This window comes from Myotis nattereri, assembly GCF_964212035.1.
Source record: "Myotis nattereri genome assembly, chromosome: 10".
NCBI lineage: Eukaryota > Metazoa > Chordata > Mammalia > Chiroptera > Vespertilionidae > Myotis > Myotis nattereri.
In genome coordinates, this window is record NC_138085.1 from 79,358,451 (window position 1) to 79,370,302 (window position 11,852).

The 11,852-nt window shown below is 47.0% G+C and overlaps 1 pseudogene across 1 annotated transcript; it reads right to left on the reverse strand.

Moving 5' to 3' along the window:
* Positions 1-9,130: 9,130 nt before the first annotated feature.
* LOC308525936 (H/ACA ribonucleoprotein complex subunit 1-like) lies at positions 9,131-9,734 on the reverse strand (annotated as a pseudogene). Its single transcript has one exon. The product of its transcript is annotated as an H/ACA ribonucleoprotein complex subunit 1-like (transcript).
* Between the last annotated feature and the right edge of the window lie 2,118 nt (positions 9,735-11,852).

Below are 11,852 nucleotides of genomic sequence, written 5' to 3' on the forward strand. Positions count from 1 at the left end.
TTTCTTTATATTTTATATCCCTTTTTCCAAACTGGAAGTTCACTCGTCCCGGAGTTCAAACTAGATACAGACGAGGGTGCGGAGGGTCGGGGCGCGGGTAGAAAGCTCTCGGATTAGCATTTGTGAAGGCTACCCTGGAAGCCTCCATAATTCTGGGAAGCGAGGGAGCTTGCCGGAGTTCTAGGAAGTGGCCCATGAATGAGGATGAGCTGCCCTTCGGAGCACCTTTCTTATTGTTATTACTTCCCTCACATATGTAAAACACTTCACTTTTGCAAAAGCCCTTCACACCCCACGAGGGCTTTTGCCGAACGCCCTAATCTAAACCAAGCCTTCCTGCTGTATTCTCTCCAAACATCCTTTACCCCCATCTGTAAGGATATATTCCTGGGAGTGTTTGTTTAATGCCGGCTTCCCGCCCGAGTCCCTGAGGAAACTGGCTGCCTCCCTCCCCAGACTGGTGAGCCCCTCCGTGGAGGACCTGGACCTGCTTTGGTCTGGGTGGCGTGGGAGAAACAAACCTGTACTCAGCTCTGTTGTTCAAGGCAGAGATCTCTGAATGAGTCCTTCCAAAGCAGCCAGCTCTTCCAAGATAGTTTTTTGATTGATTGATTGATTGATTGATTGATTGATATTAGAGAGAAGGTGGAGAGAAAGGAACGTCAATGTGTTCCACTTATTTATACATTCATCGGTTGCTTCTTGTAAGTGCCCTGACCGGGACCGAACCCTGAAACCCTGGTGTATCCAGACGACGCTCTAACCAACCAAGCTACCTGGCCAAGGCCCAACATGGTTTCTGTTTATCGGCAAAAGAGAAATGGATGTCATTCAGAGCCTTCTTCAGGCCCACAGCAACTGCCCCAGAAAAGGCACTCAGAATTGCCTGTCCTACCTTTTTTATTTATTTTCTTTACCAAAATGGCAGGACTGCTAAAATGGGCCAGGATGGCCCCCTTGCTTTGATTAAAAGTCCCTCCTTTGCCCTGACCGGTGTGGCTCAGCTGGTTGGGCATTGTGGTTCACAGAAAGGTTGCTGGTTCAATTCTCGGTCAGGACACCAAACACAAGAAGTCCCACCCTGGTCCTTTCTCACCAGACCTGTGCCCTTCACCACTCCAGTTGCCCTTTGTCAAGGGACAAAAAGGAGCAGAAAAAGAAGGGACAGGAAGACTAAAGCCCTGCTCACTCTGCATGCCTCCAAGCAAATCGTGTCTCCTTCCTGGACCTCACGCTCTAATTTCCATCTTTTAACGCAAGCCAGTAATTACTGACAAGTCTGAATTTGAAGGTTAACAGAATGATAAAATTCAACAAGTATTTATTGGTACTTTCACTTGCAAATGGAAAGATAAAAGACTCCTGGAGAGAAACCCTGTCACTGCAGGTTCCAAATGAGCCTGTAGAGAAACAAGCACAAATTCTTCTTAAAAATGTGGAAACACCCTCAGACTATGTGGATGCACACGAAATAAATCTTTAGATGGCTTCAAAGACAAGGTTTGGTTCAGCACGCATCTACTGTCCCGATGCAGAACAGAGATAAGACACAGCCTCAAAGAGCTCATCTCTGAGGGAAGGGGACACACCTAAGATGGACCAACAGATAGGATACAGTTGTGAACAAAAAAAGGGTTCTATGGGAAGTGACCTGACAGGGTGACCTGATCATAAATTCCTAACTGGGCAGTTTATGGGGGGAGTCACAGTCTACGCATATAACGTTTTATTTAGTAAAAGGTGTATCTTTGCCTCGAGCAAGCCCTGCCCATTGTTCCTGTGAATATAGGTTAACACGCCTTTGAAATTAGCTGCAACCACCCCTGAGAAAGCTCAGAGTCTTGTTAACTATCCTGTCATCCAATCCCCACCTTGCTTCTCCCACCTCCATGTAACCTTCCTTATGTCTGTCCCCTCCACATTTGAGGTCTTGCTCCCTGGCATATGTTGTCAGTTTGACTCTTCCACAAATTCTCTCCAGGTCTGGGTCTGGTCTGTAAATAAGGAATTGTCTGAGGAAGGAGAATGTTTTCCTACGAATCCCTTCTGTATTAAAAGCACAATACACACACACACACACACACATTCAGAAGGACCTAACCCCTGACTGGCTAGGAGATCAACAATCTGTAGGTGTTTTCCCTGAGTTAAAGATCTTCTGGGTCCAGTTTCAGGGACCACAGTTTCGCCTAGGAACTTCACTGGTTCCTTCTGCAAAAAAAAAAAAAAAGTGTAAGTTTTTACTGATTAAATACTTTTTAAAACCTTGGCTCTTCGTTTGGAGTAAAGTAAAGCTAGCTTCCTGACTTACGCCGCTACAAATTAATTAACGAATTAATTTTTAAAAGTGGATTGAAGATCTAAATGGGAAAAGTAAAACTATAAAAGTATAAGAAGAAAATATAGATGAGTTCTTCCTGAGACAAGGAAGGAAAATGTTAACATATTTGAGGATAGTAAAATTTAAAATTTACAGTTAACACATGCCCTAAACAGAATAAAAACACAACAATGTGATGGAAAAATACTTGCCTCATATGTGAGATAAAGAGTATATTCATGTAACAAAGAGCTTCTGCACACTGAATAGGAAGAAACGCCTATAGAAATTCGGGTCCAGGATAAGAGCAGGGAATTCACTGGGTAGGAAAAGCCACATTTCATGAACATATGAGAAGATGCTCAGCTTCAGGAGCAGCCAGGGAAATGCAAATTAAATCTCAAGAAGATGAACATGTTTTGGTCTAGTAGATTGGCCCCAGTGTTGGCAAGGCTGGGGAGGGGGCTGGGGGCCCTCTCCTACACTGTTGGGGTTCCAGCCCCAGGAGTAAAAACAATCCCACTCTTTCAAATCCATCCTACAAGACATAATACAAGAAATACACACAAATATGTAGGCAAGAATATGTGTTGCAGCATTGTTCACAATAATAACAAGAATATCACAGACGATCTAAATGCCCATCAATAGGGGCGTGAGCGGCTGGATCTATTACAATACATGCACGCAGCGAAGACTGTGCAGACGCTACAAAGAATGAGTTAGGTCTGTAGGTGTGGCCTAGGAAAACGTCCAGGAGTTATGAAAGAGTATAAACAAGGTATATACAGGTCAATGTGTCTGGCATTTTGGGTAAATGTCTATATAAACCCAGTAACAAATTGGGTGGAATATGCGACAATTTTTTTAAAGTGGTTCACTTTGAAGAAGGGAGTCAGGTAGAGGGAGAAACGCGTTCTCTTGCTTTATGACATGTGTTTGAACCAGTTGGATTATGAGCAAATGCACTTTTTGTCCCGGTTATTTTTCTAAATAATATTGTTGTTACTCCCCAGGAATGCTAACCATGAAGTTGATCATTTGGGGAAAGTGAAGGATGCTTTTGTGGAGCCTAAAGTCACCCCAAAGGTCTCCTCTGTTTCATAGGCTGGTTGGCATTCTTTCAAACCAAACTAGGTTGAGCTGAATCAGCTGAGGATTCCAGGACGAAGGATGGGACAATATGAGCCCTGGTTTAATTAAGATTAGGATCAAGCCACCCAAAGCTGTTTAAAGTATACGACGCTGCATGTGCCCAAGACATCTATTTTTTTTACTTCTGAAGCTGGAGGAAAATTTGAGACCCGGCATTAGATTTGGGGGGGATGGAGAATTTTTCTGGTAAAGGCACAACTATGTTTAAAACAAAAAGTATCCTCATTGAATGCCAGTAATTTAATTACAGATTTAGAAAATAGGGCGTGTCCAACTGTATTCCCCTCCAATGGTTTTGCATCGTTTGCAGCAGCTCAGATATCCGGCTCCACCAGGCAGCCTTCTCCCAGGCTTGGTACATTACAGACTCGGGCAAAGCACTAACTGCGAACAGCAAAGACCTTTGTGGACAGAAAGCGCTGTTGTCCCTATTGCTGGAATTGCCTTCTACCTCATTTCCTGTTTGCTAAAATGCAAAATGGGAAAGCTGACCTGGGAGGCGGCAGGTTGCTCAGGGCCAGGCTCCATGGGGCTGGGTGGACAATGGGTTTCCCCTCCTTAGAGCTCAACCTTGGGTTGTCAGAAGGCTTTGCAAGGAGGGGAAGCCAGTCTTACCAGGATGTGGACTCCAGATGTGGTTTCCAAACCCACTTGCCATGCTCTTTCTGGGACTCCTTCCCGGTCCCAATGACTTGGTTTGGATCTGTCCACATCTCCTCCGCTGAGGTGTCACATCTTCTCTTTGGGTTGTTACATAACAGATGGCTAATTTGCCCATTGATTTTTGCTGCTATCAATTTCCTTCAATGCAGGAGACACTCCCTAAAGCCCCAAGGACGGCCCACACCCACTCTAACGTCCGCCTGGGAGTCTTTTGGTTTCCTTGTGTTTAAATAGTGATTTCAAGCAGTCCCGTTTCCAGAAGCTACTGCTTTTGCCCTAAAATGTATCTCTTTTGTCTGCTTATTCAAATCCTGTCCTCAGAGATCAGCTGGAGACTCTCCAGGAAGGAATGCTAATCTTTGCCCCAACCCTCCGCCTCTCCCCCCAAATCTCCATCAATTGTTTATTGCCTGACCCCCCGCCCCCGCCCCCACCACTAGCATAATCCAGCTGTGCTCTCTATCAGGCTCCTGTGGGGCTCTCCTAACAAGGTTAGCAGTCCCTGAGTGGAAGGGGCCTTCCCCGTCCTGTCTTTGTATCTTCCACGGCATCTGCTGCAACGGATGGTACAAAGAGCCAAGCTCTGAGGGCAGGCGGGCCAGCGAGCTCCGCCAGGTGGGACAATGCAGACAGCCACTCTGAGCGTTCATTTCTTCATCTTTAAATTAGCATTTTGTCAGGATGAGTGGCGGAGCATTCAGACACCTGGCTTATAATGGGAGCCCAGTTATGGTCAGTTCTCTCCCTTCGGTCTAGCCCAGTGGTTCTCAACCTTCCTAACACCGTGACCCTTTAATACAGTTCCTCATGTTGTGGTGACCCCCAACCATAAAATTATTTTCGTTGCTACTTCATAACTTTAATTTTGCTACTGTTATGAATCGTAATGTAAATATCTGATATGCAGGATGTATTTAGGCGACCCAAAGGGGTCGCGACCCACAGGTTGAGAACCGCTGGTCTAGCCCCAGTCTGCCTACAGGGGCTCAGGGAATCCTACATCAGCCAACCACAGCACTGGGGTTCAGGTTGAGCCTGCTGACGTTGGAAAGGGGCTAATTAATAACCCTTTCTCCAACCTCCCCCTTCTTAGCTTGTCCAAGACCCAAGTAAGTACCTTTGGACTTGGAAGCAGGTATTGCAAAGTCTAGGTGGTACAAGGCAGTCTTCGTGAGAGCACCAGACCACAGGAGTTGTGACTTCTGTGCTGAAGACTCTTACATTGGCCACTTACCTTCTCTTGGCCTCAGCTTCCTGATTCACACAATGGAATCATGAGTCCAGAAGAGGGAGAGGGTATCTGTAGGGCAGAGGGTGTAGATTCGGAAGTTCAGTTGAATGTCCTGGTTCTATATCGTCTCCACATGTTAGGCTAGCCCAGTGGTCGGCAAACTGCGGCTCGCAAGCCACATGCGGCTCTTTGGCCCCTTGAGTGGCTCTTCCACAAAATACCAACTTCTGTACATGCGCCACGAAGTTTCAATCACACTGTACGTGCGCACCCGCAAATGGTATTTTGTGGTATTTTGTGGAAGGGCCACACTCAAAGGGCCAAAGAGCCGCATGTGGCCCTCGAGCCGCAGTTTGCCGACCACGGGGCTAGCCCATTTCCATCAGCTTCAGTTTTCTCATCTACAAATGCAGATAATAAGATTCTTTTTACTGCAACAGAGCAGATATGAGATCTGGAATCAGAATAAAACCATCGATGCTGTCTCGTACTATATTATAACCTCCTAGAAACTGTAGAGGTGAAGGGCTTGATTCTAATGCAGCAAGTACCTGAGAAACAGGACAGTCTCTTCACAGGAACGGCACCAGGTTCTGTGTGAAGTTCTGAAAACAGGGCTGTTTGGGATGGACACTTTAGAATCATCTTACAGTACTGATGGTGGTCATATTTCCTGGTAAGTGGTATCATATCCAAAAACCTGTCAAAGGGACAGATGGCATTCTTAGCACAAAAGAGGAAACCAATTAGAACTTAAAACACTGAAAATGGAAACGTGTACACGCTAACAAATTGTTCCAGTGTGAGGACTGAGCTGTCTTCCCTGACACCAGCTAAGGAAGGTTTCCGTCTGGTTCAGCAGCGCTCACAGGGTGCGGGCTGTTAGGTCTAAAGAAACCTTACAGACCCTCCTTCTAACCCCCTAGGTTTCAAACTTCCAGACCTCACCACAGTGGTCGGGCAGATGCTGACAATTACACCATGTCACTTCTTCAGTGACAGGTGGTTTCTTTGCAGCTTAGAAATGAGCACTAAAGGCTGGGCCTTAAGAAGCAATTTCTAACTCCCATATATGCACTCGTGCAGCCTATCAACAAACACTTACATATGACTTATGAGTTCTGCTCTCACGGTACATGCAAGCCATTGTGGGTGATAGATAAAGGTATAGAAAAGTTCAATTAAATGTATTGTGCCCTAGTATATGTTATGTGCATAGAGGAAAGAGCCTTCCCCTCTACCTGGGGGAATGGAACATGGCTTCCTACACTGGAAGAGAATTAAACTATGGGACAAGAAACAGAAGTTTGCCCAGGAGTAGATAAGGGTAGATAATGTGTATTAGTCAGGATGGGTGAGGTTATGCTGTTGTAACAAACAATCCCTAAATCTCAGTGGCCTAATCTAACAGAGGCTTAGCAGTGTTTGCTCTCATTGTGTGCTATAGCATCCTCATTAGAGAAGCAGCTCTTCATGAAAAAAAAGAATAAGGAAAGAAAAGAAAATCAAGAGTACAGCTGTTAAAACCTTTGCTGAAGCCTCCGTTTGGATTAAAGTGGCCCCCAGTCAGACCGAATGGTATGGGGAAAGGGAGCTAAAAGCTTGGCTGTTCCAAAGAAGCCTCCGGAGCTGCAGACACTGAAAATCCATTCAGAGAAAAGGAGAGGTGTCTGAAAGAGAGCTGTGTCTGTGGCTTCAGCTGCCAGGAGTTGGATTATTCATGGGTGGAACCCCCGGCCTATCCCCAAGCCCACACTCTTCACACGCCTCTGAGCGGCCAGCCGTGGGCTGTAGCCTGTGCCGTCTCTTAAGGGCAAGGGTGACATTTATGAGACCTTTTTCTTTTTCATGATGCATCGTTGTGCCTGGCACGAAGGAAGCACCCAGTCACCATCTGTGGAATGAGGAATGAGCAGATGAATGTCTCTCTATTCTCCCAAAGCAAGGCTGATCATCTCCATGTATGCGTGGAATGTCAGGACCAGCGTCCTGTGGAAAAGGGAGGTAACACACCTGTAGTTTTCAAACATGATGGTAGCAGCGAAACCCTTTTATTAAAAAATATTCTTTAAGTAACATTTACATTAAGCCCAAGCGTGTGTTGGTTTTTTTAAAAAAGGAGATGAAAGTGGAATGCCTCTGGTTGATGTGGGAACAGGGCGCCCTGAACCTCACTGCCTCAGTCCCCTTCCGTCTCCCTCGCGAGAAACTTCTGGACATCCTTGGGATTTTCAACCCAGATTGAACACAACACATTTAAAAAAATCAAACCGCACCAACAAAACAGCCCAGCACTTTCTCATGAAACCCTCTCTGGCTTTCATCTCTTTCTCACCTTGAAATCCACAATTGCCTCCAGTCTCCTTTGAGGGGTGGGGTCTGGTGCATTTCGTTTCCCAATAGTTCTCCAGACCAGAGGGCTGAGAGAGGCCACTGGCTCCGGTGTCCTCAACATGACACGCCCTGCAGGCCCCGGGGTCTGGGTGCCTCCAGAGACATAGACTAGCTAAGCAAGGTCCCAGGGCCTCCCTGAGGTGGGAACCCCGGCCTGGGGCTCCTTGCCTGCAGCAGCTGCTTCCGGCCTGAAGAAGGCTGTCTTTCCATCTAATACTCACTTCTCACATCCAGGCCTTGGGGGAGCCTGGGGAGAAGATACCTTGCTACTCACCCCTCCTCAGGCTCACTAAAGAACCCTGCCCACTATATTAGCAGATGAGGGTTGTAACCACCTCTGTGAGTGTTACAGAGAGAGCCCGGATGGCCGTCCAGTCCCTGTTCCCAGCATGGCTAAGCTGAGCCAGGAGAGCCAGGCCTCAGGCCCCATGGATGCTGTCGGGGCGGGGGAGGCGGGGGGGGGGGGCAAAGTGTGCTCATTTCCTACCTGCAGCGCCTCCCCTGGCTTCCCCTGAGATGACAGGACTGGACAGCTTGATACACACCGTCCAGTGCCAGATGGCGTCTCTCGTCCCCTTGTCCTCATCTCCTCCATTAAAACCTAAGGCCAGCCTTAGACAAGGCCAGGCTCTCTCCTCACCTCTGAAACCGTGAAGATGAATGTGGGAGGCTTTCATTTTATCAACTGGGGAGCAAGGGACGCCCCCTTTCCCTTTGTTCACCTGGATGCGCTCAGTGACCAGAGAATCCACAGCTGACCCCTGCAGTTCCGCATGGCTCTCGGCATTTTTGAGCACGTGCAGCGACAATTCAGCACCCTTGGGGGGCCACTGGCCCTGTGTTCGGCCCCGCTGTCTGGCCTGGGCACACCTACCAGCTCCACCCTTATAATGAGGAACGGCACCCACTGCTTCTGTAAAGTGACAACCCTCAGATATTTGGTGGCTTTGCGGATCTGCAGCCCGGTGGCCTGGGCGGTCTCACTGGTGTTCTTAAAGTGAACACGAACATTTGGAGCTCTTGATGTGCATGCTTTCGTAGGGTTCTCTGGGTCAAGTGAGTAGCGAGCCACTTTCAGAGGTCATTTCTGGCCCCTTTCCGGAAGAGTCAAATTGAAAAATTCTTAATATATATAGATTTTTTAAATACGAAAACTCTACTTATTAAGCTAACCACAGTTCCAAGCAGCATAACAAACATTAAAACCCTTGTGCACACTCTGTTAGAGCGTAAGTGCCTATTCTGTTGCATTCACATTTGTATGACATCTGAGTTATTCAAGAGTCACCCAAGAAACACGTGTCTGACCCATAGAAGCAGCTCATGCAGGTCAGTGCAGAGATCAACTGAAGTTCCTCTGCCAACTGCTACACACTCCCCGTGAGGCGACCTCCTCCTCCTCTTCCTCCTTCTCCACCTCTACAACCATCACCGCCACCACCTCTGAACCACTGCCTCTGCCTCCTGCCCCGCCCCTGCCACCATCTCTCGGGGGTCCCTTCTCACCTGCAGGTCGAGGTAAAATCCTCTGCAATCGTTTTCTAAAGGACGGTGTCTTCCTATTTTCTGTCAATTTAACTGAAAAATGAAAATCTCTAAGTTGTCCAAATATCTCACCCACTTGTCCAATGTGCTCTTTGTTCTCTAAATGAACCCGAGCCTTGCAGTAAGCACCTTATTTTCCTCTGTGGTCCATTTACAAACCACGCCCTCCTCCCAGGGATGCAGGGACTCTCTCATTACGCCACATGTTTGGAGGTGCTTGGCCTTGGCCTTTGTTAAAGCCTCCCAGGCCACCCCATGGCCAAATCCTCCTCTGCCTGCTGCCACCCCTGCCTCTGAAATGAGCGCCACTCCACCTCGGAAGTGGTTGTTGCGGCTGCCATCACCATGGAAGCCGCCACCTCCACAGCCTGGATGAAAGCCACCACGACCCCCGCCTCGAAAGACATGCTCTCCTTCTGGCCCCATGTGCACCTCCGGCCCGGTGCACACCCCACCTGCCCGGTATTACTTTCTACATCAACAGAATTTTAAACATCAGCAACTACTTTACATATATGACCTTGAATATATTGTAATAGATTGTATAGGCCTGTTCCTGATATTGAATTTTCTAAAGGAGTTAATTGATCATTCCTCTGGGGTTTAAAATTGGAATCTAGAACCCTGTTCGCTCCATTGATTAAGCACCTGCTGTAACCCAGGCGGAACACCAGGCCCTTGATAGGCCTTTTCTCACTTAACCCTCCACTACCCTTCAAGGTTAAGTATGTTCACACCCATCTTCCATCGGAGGAAGCCAGGGCCTAAGGTCATACTGTAAATAAGTGGCCGAGCTGGAGTTCTAACCCAGCACGATTTGACTCAATCCGACTGAAGTGCACATTTGTTTACAAAGGTACCTCTCTATGGGTTTCTTAATGCCAGCTCAAAGACTGCATTATATTAAACCTCATAAATATGATTAGAAACAATCATCACTGTATATTAGTACATGGGATCTGATTCTGAAATAAATATTCCTTGTAGTGTGTTAACCTTCCTCCCCAAACACTGACCCCCTGTCTCCAATGAGCAAGGGCCTAGGCAGGTCTTGGGGCAGGCGGTTCTGTATTGGAATTCCGTTGAAGTAAAGCTGCAGCAGCTAACTAACTGTCCAGAACGCCTTCTCCAAGATTTCTCCTATCCCATAAGCCCGTAGACTTATAGGACCACCATGTAAAATTAAATTGGCTACAGAACTTCCCAGAGCCTTACCCTCAGATAGTCCCGGGGGAGCAGAGTGTGGCATCGACTGGGTTTGTTTGTTTCTCTAACGCGCGGACTCAGTTCTCAAAAGAATCTTCAGATCAGAATTGGAATTTTTCTGCGTTGTTCTAGAAAGTGAAATTTATGAGTGACAAAAGGAAATGGAACTCCATTCCAGTGTGACATAAGAACTTGGTACCAATTGGAACAAGGCAACAATAGATGGGGCTGTCTTTTTTTTTTTTTAATATATTTTTATTAATTTCAGAGGAGAAGAGAGAGGGAGAGAGAGATAGAAACATCAATGATGAAGGAGAATTATTGCTCTGCTGCCTCCTGCACACCTCATACAGGGGATGGAGTCTGCAACCTGGGCATGTGCTCTTGACTGGAATCAAACCCAGGACCCAGAGATGAGTGAAGCATCGGACCTGCTCTAGAAGGGATTCCGCCCCCCCCCCTCCCCACCCCCACCCTGCCTTTGGTTATTTTTTACTTCTGGTTTTAAGAAGAAGGGATTTTTGCATAAAAATAAATTCTGTGATTCTCAACTGCATGCTTTGCATTTCTGTCTGTTCTTTATAGGACTAACGTGTGGCCTCAGGGGGAACATTCCGGAGGTCATCAGGTCTATTGTCCAAATTCACTTCGAGGTTAGGATGTTGGGTTATGAAACTGGTTCATTTCTGAAGGTTTGGATTGATTTTAAAGACCATCAATCAATTGTTTGGTCCGAATTAATTTTGCTTGAGAATGTCTGACGTGTTAACAGCAGTGGCAATTAAAATTGAATGGTGGTGTAATCACCATCGCAAATATTTAAACAATGTGATTATGTAAGATCTATCAACAGAGTTCCAGGGCAATAAACGTGAAGGGAAATAAGTATTGCTCCAGGGTTGAGAACATGCCATCTCTTCTGTGGATGCCTCCCGGATCTTCACGGTTCCAGACAACCAGACAAGCTCTTGCTGGCCCCTCACACCGACTTCTGACAGTGCTAGGCCCCCACCGGCCCCCCATCTTGGCTACTTTGAGCTGAAATATGCCCTCCAGTTGTCTGCTTCGATCATAATCACACAAAGGATGTTCTGTGCTTCCCCGGAAAGTCAGTCTGCGTGGGGTCTTCCCAAACATCCCCTGAGCTGGGAGCTGAAGTGCTGGCCCCGGGGTTCTCATTCAGTAGGTTCTCATAGGACCTACTATGTGCCTACCAAACCTTCTAGATTTGTTTTCATCCTCACCTTACTTCTTAAAAAAAACTCACAGGCACTGCCTCCTGGAACCCAGAGGTACACCACATTCAGCTGTCCCAAACCGAACTCACTGTCCCTCCCC